At 44.5% G+C, this 13183-nt stretch overlaps 1 long non-coding RNA gene across 1 annotated transcript in view; it reads right to left on the reverse strand.

Annotated features, from left to right (window-relative positions):
* The window catches only part of LOC144783007 (uncharacterized), a 98733-nt gene extending 88078 nt beyond the window's left edge, over nucleotides 1–10655 (reverse strand). Inside the window, exon 1 of the long non-coding RNA XR_013601359.1 lies at nucleotides 10523–10655. This is a non-coding gene — a long non-coding RNA (uncharacterized LOC144783007). The remainder of the gene's footprint in view (nucleotides 1–10522) is intronic.
* Nucleotides 10656–13183: the final 2528 nt, after the last annotated feature.

The raw sequence follows: 13183 nt of genomic DNA on the forward strand, positions 1-13183 counted from the left end.
GCATTGTAAATGACAATTCACCTTATTTATCTGTTTAAAAATAAACACATAAATAAAAGGCATTGTCATTCACAATGCCAATAGCTCAAACTCTCGAAAATGCGAGAGCTATTGCATTGCAAAGGCTTGTTTTACATACTAATCTAGAAAGGTGGATGTCTCTTCGATTAAAAAAAATAAAAATGTATGTGCGCAAAAGCACTTTTTGGCTACGGGATCACCCCGCAGCAAACAGCAGTTGCCTGGTCTTCCCAAAAAATCGATAAAATAGAAATGACCATGAAGGATGAGGAAGCAATGAAGCAGTGGGTGGGGATGGGGCGAGAGCGCAATGGATACAAGTAAAAAAGCTTGTGAGGCCCTGGCAGGAAATGGTAGCTGCCAGGTCCTTGGAAAAAATGCAAAATTAAATGAAGGTGTAGGCTGGCAACAGAGAAGCGGGTGAAGTTTAGCAATGGGTGGTAGGAGGAAGGTATTTGAAAAGGCGTATAGTCAGTGCACGGGAGAGAGTAAGCAAACACATGTGCTCTGATGGAGTGCTTCACAAAAAAGTAATATCCTATATATGTGCAGTCGACGGATTCACGTCAGCTAATGAAAAGAATGGTAAAGAGAAGGAAAGGGACAAAGACAATAAGAGCAAGCAAATGAGAGTGACAATAAAGCCATCCAACGATAAGCAGTGGATGGGATCTAAGCCCACTGTAAGTGTTTCGTATGGTCCACAATAGGTTTTCACCTACAGGCAGCTGAAAGTTCCACTAGCTTACAAAATGGCAAGAATGGCAAGAAAAGGCATTATGTTTAGTCTTCTCTATCCTGGCCTTTTTGTCACAAAAGATACCACTCCTCACTAAGGTGGATAATGGGGTAATGAGGTCCTACTTACTCCAGAAGCTACGAGATGATGACCTCTAATAAGTTTTTCATGTTTTATATTGGCACCAGTTACATTACACAGGTTCAGATTGATATTTTTGTTGGACATGGAGAAAATAAGTGATTTTTCCAGAATCACATGATGTTGAGCTAACGCCGGGACTCTAGCCTGGTTCCCCAGGTCTAGGGTGACAAGATTTTGCAAAGCCAAAACCAGGACAAGCCGAATATAAAAGTAGGACTAAGCCTTCAAGCTTACTTCCATGTCTGCCCTGTCCCGATTTTTAGAAGAAACATACACACACATGCACACACACACTCTCACACACAACCACAACCACACACACAACCACACACACACAACCACACACACAAACACACACAACCACAAACAACCACACACACCACCACAAACACACACAACCACATCCACAAACACAACCCCAACCACACACAACCCCAACCACACACAACCACACAACCACACACAACCACACAATCACATACAACCACATACACAGCCACAAACACACACACATAAACAACCACACATACAACCACACAACAACACACACACAACCACACACACAACCACACACACCCACACCATCCACACACATTCAACCACACACACACACAACTACACACACAACCACACACAACCATACACACACAAACACACACACAACCACACAACCACACCGACAACCACACATACACACAATCACACCCAACCACACAAACAAACACACAACCACAATCACATACACAACCACACACACAACCACACACATGCACAACCACACACACAAAGGCACACAACCACACACACATAAACACACACAACCACACCCACAAACACACACACACACGACCACACACACACACACACACAACCACACACACAACCACACACATAACCACAACCACACACACAACCACACACAAACAACAACACACAACCACACACAACCACACACAACAACCACACACACAACCACACACACAACCACACACACAACCACACACAACCACTCACACAACCACACATACAACCACACACACACAACCACACACACAACCACAACCACACACACAACCACAACCACACACACAAGCACACACACAACCACACACACAAACACGCACAACCACACACAACCACACACACATCCACACACATAAACACATACAACCAACCACACAAACACCCACAAACCACACACACAACCACACACACATCCAAAACCACATGCACAACCACACACAACCACACACACATCCACACACACAACCACCCACACAAACACCCACAAACCACACACACAACCACACACACAACCACAACTACACACACAACCACACACACAACCACACACACAACCACCCACACAAACACCCACAAACCACACACACAACCACACACACAACCACACGCACAACCACACACACAACCACACACAGAAACACACACAACCACACCCAACCACACACAACCAACCACACACAACCACACAACCACACACACAATCACAAACACATCGACACACATAAACACACACAACCACCCACACAAACACCCACAACCACACACACACACACAACCACACACACACACAACCACATACACATAAATACACACAACCACACACAACCACACACAACCAACCACACACAACCACACACACAACCACAACTACACACACAACCACACACACAACCACACACACAACCACAACCACACACATCCACACATACAACCACACACACAGACACAACCACACCCACACCCACACATACAACCAGACCCACACACAACCACAAATACAACCACACACAACCACACACACACACAACCACAACTACACGCACAGCCACACAACCACACACACAACCACACACACAACCATGCACACAACCATGCACACAACCACACACACACATCTACACACAACCACACACAACCACACACACACAACTACACACAACCACACACACTACCACATATACAACCACACACACAACCACAACCACAACCACAACCACACGCACAACCACACAACCTCACACAACCACACACACAACCACACACACACAACCACACACACACACACAACCACACACAACCAGAAATACGATGGGGGGGAGACAGGGAGACGGGGGAAAACAACTGGGCCCAAGTCCGGCTGGGTAGGTGACAGTCAGGGGATGATCCAAGGACGACCTCCTCAATAGCTGAACAGAGCAGCTCCACCAGGCGTCGGACATTGTGCTCGGACTCCGCTGTCAGGAAGGAGATCAGGAGTATGCTCAGAGATTGTCATTGTGCATTTATTAGGTGGTGGCCGCTTCCACCCCTCGTTCACCTCTGCTCCATTGCTGCCTCTTTGGTCTGTTTACTCTGCCCCAGGGTCCCAATAGGCGCTCCGGTCCCAGGCACATTCTCTACCTAGTGACGGTAGTAGCAAAGAATTGCAAGACCTTGTTATTTGAGGCTTTTTTGGGTGGCATAAGGTGAGCACCGTCCGGTCAGCCACCGGCCGCCCTTCGGTCTTCGTGTATCGAAGGCGCTTTCTCATCTGCAGAAACCCCTGAGGGGCAAATTAGGAGGAGGAGGGAGGAAAGGACATGAGGTCGTCTACCTGGCCGCTCCGATCGACATCTTATGGTGCACTGAAGGGCACAAGCTCAGTTTACTGAGTGGCAGCAGCAGTGGATCGGCTGGGGTCAATTTGCACTGCTTGTGGTCATATAGTACTTTACTTTGCATTTTCTACCTCTGGCCCAGACACAAGCCCCACTGTATCGAAGCCACATGGCTCAGACGGGGTTGGTGGTAGCTGGTTAAATCTCTCTGACCCCCATGAGTGTTTAATGCTCGAGCCACTTTGTTCACATATGGGTGAGGACCGTGGGGCAACCTCCAGCTGCCTTTCTCTCCTTGTGAATACAGGGTCTCGGCGCTCCACCTCGGACCAGTGTGAGGGCGCCTGGCTCTTCTCCCATCTTTCTGGCCTTGAGGGTGGTGCGTTGTCTAAGCCACACGATGGTGTTCTTTTTGTGAGGGGCTGCACACGTTGCAGGTGCTCTTTTCTCATTGTCTCTACAACTTTTGTCAGGCCCAGGTAGTCTGTCTAGATATTGAACGCTATTTGACCTCTATAATTGCAGTCATTAGGGTCATGATTTCAATAGTGCAGCAGCTACAGTGACACCGGGGCTCAAAGCTCTAGGAACCCTGTGTCCCAGTAACAGAAGTAGATCAACTTTGAGGATGTATACCGGATGGTGCTGTTTGAAGAAATGCCCTGACTGCTTGCTTTTATGTGTTTTAGTAACAGAAGTAGATCAGCTCACGATGTATACGAGATGGCGTTGTTCCAAGAAATGCAGCTGTTACAGGAACAGCTGTAGGGGCATCCGCTGCATCTTGCTGCATTTATGGAATGTTTGAGAGTCCCTTTGATTTAACCATCATGGTTTTGTGGCTGGATCAGGTAAACTGTACCGTTCTGTGCAAACAAGAGGCTATGTGCCTGCTTGCCCATTTGCTGGTGTTGCCCATGAGTACATAATGTTTTTAGGTCTTGCCTGGGACAACACATGCATTGTCACCTGCAAGATCTGTTGTTCCTTACAAAATAGGAAAAGCTCTCAGAGCTCGACCAATTTGTATCATTGGTTGGCTTCATTACCAGTTTTCCTGGCTTCTCATTGTTAAGCATATGCTGGTTTTACTTTCTTCTTTGTGTGCTTTTCGCTTTGATGGAGCATGAACCAAGTACTGACTGATTACGTGATTAGTGTCCTTCTGCTGCTCCAGCTCATATTGAGGTACTTTGACACTTAAACCATGTACTTATTTAAATAATTTTTATTGCTTTAGCCTGACATATGTGCTCCAATACCTGGTGCTCATCAGCGCTTTGCTGGTAGTTTATCTGCACCAGTGGAGGCTGAAGTGAGCAGTTGCTGATATCTGTAGCTGTGTTTCCATAATAATCTTGCACCAGATGTCCGACACAGCAACAGCCATGACCTGCACAGTACATGCAGCGCGATGGGTGGGCACCGCGGCCACATGTCCCAACACCCCCCACGGCACTGGAGATTGGTACTGATAGCTCTCCCCTCAATCACTGGGGCAAATTCAGGACACAGTAACCAATGATGTTTCTGAAATCAAGTCTCCAAATGTTTTCAGTAGCCTGTTTTTCCCCGAAAAATAGGATAACTTGGCTATTTGTAAAAGATAGAGTCTTTATGCATAGAACTTTTGATAGAAACCGTTCATGCACAACCATTGTTACGCTATGGAAACTAAGGGGCAGACGTATCATCCCCATCATTTGCGATTTCCAAATAGCGATTTTTAAGGAATCGCTATTTGGGAATAGCAAATTGGGATGTATGTAGAAATTCGCTATTTTTTAGCGATTTCTTAAAATTCCTTAATTGCGATTAGCAAATTGCTAATCGCAATTAAGAAATAATTTCCCATTAATTTCTATGGGCCAGGAGGCCCATAGGAATGAATGTGAAATTATTCTCAATTTGCGATTCGCATTGTGCGAATCGCAAATTGAGAATAATTTCAAGGGTGCAAGGGTGTCTTAAGGACACCCTGCTGCACCCCTGACATTGGCATGTGTGCGCATATGGCGCACATACATGCCCTAGGGGCATGTATGAGCGTCACATGGCACCTTTAGAATTTTCAAAAACTGCATTTTTAAAAGAATAAGCATATTACCACCAACTGCAAGTTGGTGGTAATTTGCGATTTCTTAGCCTAAATTCGCAAAGCTTAAATGCTACATACATAGCATTTAAGGAATCGCAATTTGCGATTCCTTAAATGCTTGCGCAAAATTAATTCTAATAGAAGAAAATCGTCCTGATTCCTGCACTCCCTGAAATAACCGAATTTCAGATCACTGGAAACATGTATGCTTCATTCAGTGATAATTAAGTCCGTTTTCCGTACGCTATAAATTTCAGATCTAAAAAAGCAATACAACAAGAAACTTCCATTGTATTTGTTCGTAATGCCATTCTATAGACAGTACAGAGTATTTAGACTTTTGAGTTTTTCAGTAATTTAAAGCCTCAAGTGGAAGGTTGTTACAATTATTCAATGCCTCCTGGATTAAACAACCAGCCTCGGACGGAAGTGTGTAGCTCAGTGATAACGGCTTTTTAATCAAATGTTTAATTGTATTAAAACAACGTGATTAGCACATAATGAATCTGAGATATTCCATTGAGAAGTTGTGTTTATTTTAGCATTGGACAATGTAGGCCTCACTTTCAAAATGGCTGCTGCTTCCTGCAGCCATGTTTTTTAGCGTGCAGTTATCTCGCTGCCCTTTTCTCACCATGCTCACAATACACGTAGGCAACTTTGTAAATATTGTTTTGAAACGTATTGTTTCTTTTCCATTAACAACATGATGCTTCGTTCTTAAGTTTCGTTTACATGCCGTCTTAGCAAAGTGACTGGTACTCAAGGCCTCACGAATTGGGACCACAGTGTGATTCTCATTATTTGTAATAACAACTGAGGTGCCTACAGAACTGCATGCCATTAATGTGTGGGATAGTGCTACATAATGGGATTTCAAACTGTAACATTCTTTCTATACTCTGGTCGGGATTGTGACACCTTTGCACATTAACTTCAAATGTAGGGATCTTAGGTATAATTTCATATAAAAGAGGCACCCTCTTGAGGGTTATGGGCTCACAGTCCCCAGATCTTTAGAAGGCGACACAATGTCTGTCTTATTTATGATATATTTCACTTGAGCTGGGCCATACTTTGTTGCGCTATTTTATTTTTTGCCTTTTATTTTGAGATTCATGCTTTTATATGACAAATAACTAACTGACTGACTCCTTAACATTTATTTTGCTTTCTATAATGCCTTTAACTTTTAAATAAACCTTCACTTTTTTTATATTACTTGTCAGTCTTTACTGTGAAGCCTAATGTGTTTTAAATTTAATTTTGAATGATCAGATCCAGGGAGGAGCAACTCAATTCTAAAGGGACTAACACTGCTCCAGGTTAACCAGAAGCACTATAATTTTACATTAGAGAAAAGGGACTACAGCAACATCAGGACCAGCTATTTCAGTATAAACAAACATGATGTGCAGTATAGTGAATGGATGTGCCTCTCGTCACCTCTCTGTTTACCATGAACTGAATGAGGATAGACGTCAATCTTGTGGCTGCACAGATGAAGCAACAAAAACATAATATGGAGTCTTTGGTGGCTAACCATCAACAACAACCCTGGCTTGCAACCAGGGGTTTACAGTAAAAGCACACAAACAACACAACAGAGGATGAACGTGTCTCTATTTTGACTGGGAAATAAATACTTTCAAAACACTTCCATTACTCTTGTTGTGTCATCATAAATGATGTATTGTGCATATGCGCAACACTCTCCTCCACCTCAAACAACAAACAAGCATTGGCAAAACCAATAGGTCTTGCCAAGGAAATTCATTGACATTGTCAGTGTTTTGTAGCAATGCTGTTGAGCAGCTCAGATGCTGTGCAGCTCTGCTGTACTGCATTGCTATAAGTAATGCATGAAGTGCACGGTTTCTATCGCTAGCCGCGTCACAGTGCTTTTGTAAATTACTTTTAGCCATACTGCACAGCAGCCATACTGATGCACAGCATGGCAACACACATTGACAGTCAATAGCTGTAATTGATGAGGCCTGTTGGCTTTGCCAATGCTTGTTTATCTTCAGATGTGTTGGTACTAGATACTTCCATGCTATGTGTGTTTGTCCACAACTCGTGTAGTAGAGTGTTTTATTTATTAAGCCAATGCTGTGCACCACCAAAGATCTGCCCTTAACCAGACCCACAATATTAATTTGACTTTGCAAAATTCAAGCAGGAAAATAGGAAAAGAGTAATGCTAATGGCACCACATCTCTCACTGATTATTGTCCTCAAAACATGGTGCTTGTGTTTACCAGGGGTGGCTTCTCCGTAATGGTGGAGGAGTGCCTCTCCCTGCTAAAAGATGAAAAATAAAATGATAATAAAAGCATTTAATTATCCTTTTATTTTTACCTATCTGATAGTCGACGACGCAAGTCTTCAGCGGGGTGGGTCCAGGCATCCTGTGTGACAGGCATGGCAGGGGAGGAGTGGGGGGCACTTTTAAGGGCACATGTCAGTTTAGCAGTCCGTCTTAGGCCAGTCAAACAAACATGCACACTTTGGTGTCTCCAACCGAGCGTGGTGCACAACTGGGTTGGAGAAATGCCACTGGCTCCCAGGCACTGTCTGAGCAACAAACCAGGCCGCTGAGACCAATCCCAGCACTTCTCTCATGCTGGGAATATTATTCCCAGCATGAGAGAAGCACCTTGATTGGCATCAGGGAGCCCATGCAGTGTGCAGCCGGAGTCGAGTATCGGGAGAGAGAAGCAAGGCAACAGCAGTCGCAGCGGCAGGTAAGTGCAATTTAAATAATTTTAATTATGTCTTCCTTTTCAATTGTTTGCCTTCTCCCCGCCCCATCACTAAGCAATACGAGCAGCTGCCATTGGTGCTTACACCACCCAGCTCTGCTCTCCCACTGCTCACCCACTGCTCCCCATGCTCTTTACCCTGGTCCCCGTTTTTTAAAAACTGTTATTTAATTTATTTCTCAATGGCCTGGCAGCTGCATTGTTCTAATGGGTGGCTTTCCCCCCTTTTGTGTTCCCACATGCTTTATTTTTATTTTACTGTTCTAAAATGCCAATCAGCCATGTTGAAACTGTAAAGTAAAAAAGACAAAATAGTCGCCGGAGTATCACAATGCAGGTGCCTGCATGCAAGCACACAGCAGCCATCATGGAATTGTGGGCATATTAGCAAGATCCTCGTTAAAATTATCGTTGTTTTAGTGACAGGAAACTGGCGCTAAAACTGCTATAATGGGCTTGCTAATATGCGTTATAGAATTCCAATAGAAGCCCAGGTTAGATGTCCTGCACATGTAACCTTGGCTTCTATTGGAATTCTATAACGCATATTAGCAAGCCCATTATCGCCGTTTTAGCCGCAGTTTCCTGCCGCTAAAACAGCAATAATTTTAACGAGGTTCTTGCTAATATGCCCCTCTGTTCCTTAGGAGAAAGAAACATTCCAAAATGGCCACTCTATGCATCGCAATGCACCTACCGTCATATTGGTTTCTTTAACTTTAGCATTCCAGCATGGCCATAGCAAAGAGAACCAAGAGCAAAGTAAACACTGTAAATAACACATAACTACTACCATTTAAATGATACTGAATCTACTGATCTGGCATGGTGTCAGATGATGGCAGCTTTAGTGGATCACTGTGTGAGCCGCCAGCGAGTATTAAACTCACCGAGGCATCATTTCAAAAGCTGCCTATGTATACCAGGCTGCTTAAATAAGTAGCTTGTGAGCTACTGGTGGCTCCCTAGCAACCTTTAAGCAGGTCTCCAGTATGCAGCCCAGCCTACTAAAGTAGAAACTTTTGCTTTATACCAAAATTGAAAAAAGTGTATAGGAAATAAAAATGTGTATATCTTCAGAACTCATCAACTGATGTTTGGAGAAAAATGATTGACTTTGTAAGATAAAATTAAAGGTGATGTTTGAGTAATAAATTACACAGTGTCGGGGAGACCTATTACTTATATTATTACCTCGTTATCAGGGGCATTTCAGCTATGGCTTTAATGTATTATCCATGTAGAGACACTCCAAATTGATAAAGTCTCTTATATTTTGCTGGTGGCAACCCTGTCTGAGGCACTGAGGTAATCATCGCCGGTAATTTTGCACGGGGTGGCCACTGATGTCATTTTGTCAGACAAAGTCACTATAACAACAGTAATAACAGTATCTCAGGGTGATAGTCATTGTACATAAGTAACTCATATTCAGTGCTTAATTTGTATTTTAAAAAAGTGCCAGGGCCAAAGGTATTTCACATGATGCCGCTCCACGCTGCACCAGCCACAGCTCCTGACAGATCTGGCAAATGCCAGTGCCATTGATGCCGATACTCCAAAAAAAGGCACAATTTAGATTATTCCATTGCAAACAATCAAAAAAACAAGGTCACCTACCTAGGCTGTGAGAATGGCCTCTGCAACCTGATATTGTTATGCTTTTTAAAGTACATTCTTTTGTTACAAATTTTTGAAGATATGGTCTGCTAAAAAAAATACAAATCACAAGAGATGGGGACGGGGAGCAGAAAAAGAGGTCCAGTGCCCTAGCTCCCACAAACAGGTATGTAATAGACAAGGAGGTAGCTGTTCCTAAACGAATAGAGCCATGTGAGGGGATTGAATCCAGGAAGGATGTTGTTGTAATCTCACTTGGTTCCTTCCGTTCCCCCCCTTCCCCAGCCTTCTGTTGTTATTGCCCACGCAAGAATGCATGAACATTCCACAGCTGCCTCCAGCTGACTGGAACCCGTGATGGTGTTAAGATGCAATAAAGAAGACTCCTTTTCAACTACAGTGTACTTCGTTATTTTATTACACTGGCGATTGAAGACTGCGTGGGGGCAGTTCACCATCACCCCCAAGTTATGCTCCAGCACAGCAAGTAATTAAATGAAGAATTAAACGATACCTGTGAAGAGAGGAGACGTGTCCCTCGTGAACCTTCTTCACCTTTTAAGGAGAGGATGGAGTATTGAGGCGTCTACTCCGAGGTTCTCGCTACGTTGCTGTTGGTCTTCGTGCTGAGGTGAGGTGTGGGGAATCTTCCGGTGCGGTCATCAGCTGTGTCAGCCAGTAAGTGATTCCGTGGCTTGACGTTTAAGTGGTTGAGCAGGTGTGGTAACTTTCGGGAAAAGTTATGTGCAGCCTGCGAGTGTCGCCTGGAAGGGTTAGTCGCCTCATCTCCGTAGTGTGTAGCGTGCGCTACAAGGATCTTTGTGACAGTTGCTGAGAAGACCTGTCGTGCGGCAGGGGCTGTCGGTGGTGTATCTGCCTGGTCAGTTTGTGGAGTCGTGCGGCACAAGCTCCCTCTTTGTGCGTTTGCTGTGTGGTCTCCTCAAGGAACGCGGCTCCTTTCACGAAGTTGCGCCAGAGCCGGGGAGCTGTGGATAGAGCACCGCATCTGCGCAGTTAGTTTTCCTCACAGAGCCAGAGTCGGGGAGCTGTGGAGACAGCACCGCACCTGCGCAGTTAGTTTTCCTCACAGCGCCAGAGCCGGGGAGCTGTGGAAAGAACACCGCACCTGCGCAGTTAATTTTCCCTCACAGAGGTGTCCGCTAGTAGACGGTAAGCTTAAGCGGTGCCTCCTCCCGAGCATTGATGGGAGCATTGAGGGTGTGTTAACCCCTTTGGTGCCACTCTGTCGTTGCCTGCTTTCTTCGCTGACAGGCACAGCTGATTCTAATTACACGACTTCCCTCAAGCTATTTTTTGGTACGTAAGCGCCGGAGTTGGGGAGAAAGTACAACGCCTGCGTTACCTGTTCCTTCAAGTAGGTGTGTCAGGCGACAGTGGTAGCAGTGTTCCCTTGATCGACAAGTGTGTTATTCAACAGGTACTGTCTACTCTCTGCTTGCATCTTCGCTGACAGGCACAGCTGGACTGTTCTCACTTCTCTGCATGTTTAAAGAGTTGCCTGTCTATCTTTCGCTTATGGGCACAGCTGTGTAGAGGTGGTGGAACGTTTCCGTTTTTTTTTTACCAGGAACCCTCCATTCAAGTGTACTATCAACTTCTATCCTTGTTAACTCCATTTGTACCTTTGAAATGTTTTAGAACATTATAGGTTTGTGGTTGAGTGTTCCTGACAAGGTTTAGGGGCAAGGGAGTGACTATTTCTTGTGAGGTACATCATTTGTTATAATATTGAAGTATAGCCATTGTATTATTGTTCCTACAGCAAGGCGAGCACGAGTATGTCTCAGCCACCACCAGTTTTGAACGAGGTGGGGGAGCCACAGTTACCCTGGAAACAATGGTTGGGACTCCTAGAGTCTTATCTGATAGCCATTGGGGGCGAGAAATTTTCTGCTTTAAGAAAACTGCACACCTTACTTCATAATTTAGGTGTGGAAGGGCGTAAAACTTATGATAACATATCTGCGGAGGCAGAGGAGGACAGTGATGACGATGAAAATGTTTATTTAGCAGCAGTTAACAGGCTGGAAAAACATTTTGGGAAGACCATTAATGTAATTTTGGAGAGGCATAAATTCTTCTCTAGGGTGCAAGGTAAAGGGGAAAAGGTGAAAACTTATATTGCAGCACTCAAAGGGTTAGCAAACACTTGTGAGTTTGAGAATTTACAAGATTCCCTTATTAGAGATCAACTACTTAGGTGTACTAATAACAACAAAATTCAAGAGAGACTATTGGTTGCAAATCCAGATCTCAAGCAGGCTGTGGATATTGCTGTAGGGATCGAGCACACGGCAGATTGCATGGCAGCCATGAAGGGAGAAGGGCAGAAGAACACTGAGGTTAATGCCATAAACAAACAGGAAACAAACAGGGAAACTAAAGGGAAAAGTCAAGGGCTGGTTCCTCCTGGGACTAAGCTTAAGTGTTTCAGATGCGGGAGCCCTAATCACTTGGCCAATCATGCAAGTTGCCCGGGAAGATCAGTCATGTGTCACAAGTGTGGGAAAAGGGGACACCTAGCTAACCTGTGCAAGGATTTTCAACCTAAATCAGTCCACTCTATTGAACAGGAGACTGACCATGAGGTCAAAATGGTGTTCAAGGTTGATAATGAAGACGAGGCTGAGAAGTTTCCGTCTTGCACTATTACTTTAGACCAGAGAGAGGTTACCGTTTTCGCTGATTCCTGTTCACCATATACATTAGTTGAAGAGGAGACATTTTCTAAAGTGTTTCCCACAGGACAGCATGACTTACAACCCAGGGGGGTACAATAAGGAACCTATACCTTTGGTGGGAATGACAACGATGAGGATTGGGTTCAAAGGAAGGTGCACTGTGGGTAAAATTTATATCACAAAGAAAGGCTCTTGTCTGTTGGGATGGAGACACCAACGGGAGTTAGGCATCAAACTAGACCCCAACAGTCCTGATCAAGTACTCCTGGTGGATCAGTCTGTAGGGGGCGAGAATGTGTGTGAGGAGTTTCCCCAGGTGTTTACGGATAAATTGGGATTACTCAAGGGCTACCAGCATTCTATAAAACTTAAAGGGAAGGCTAAGCCTGTGGCTCATAGGGTAAGGCCTATTCCCCATTTGATGCAGGCTCTGCTACAAGCAGAGATAGACAGACTGTTAGCTCAAGGAGTTA

The sequence above is a fragment of the Lissotriton helveticus genome, chromosome 9 (assembly GCF_964261635.1).
Source record: "Lissotriton helveticus chromosome 9, aLisHel1.1, whole genome shotgun sequence".
NCBI lineage: Eukaryota > Metazoa > Chordata > Amphibia > Caudata > Salamandridae > Lissotriton > Lissotriton helveticus.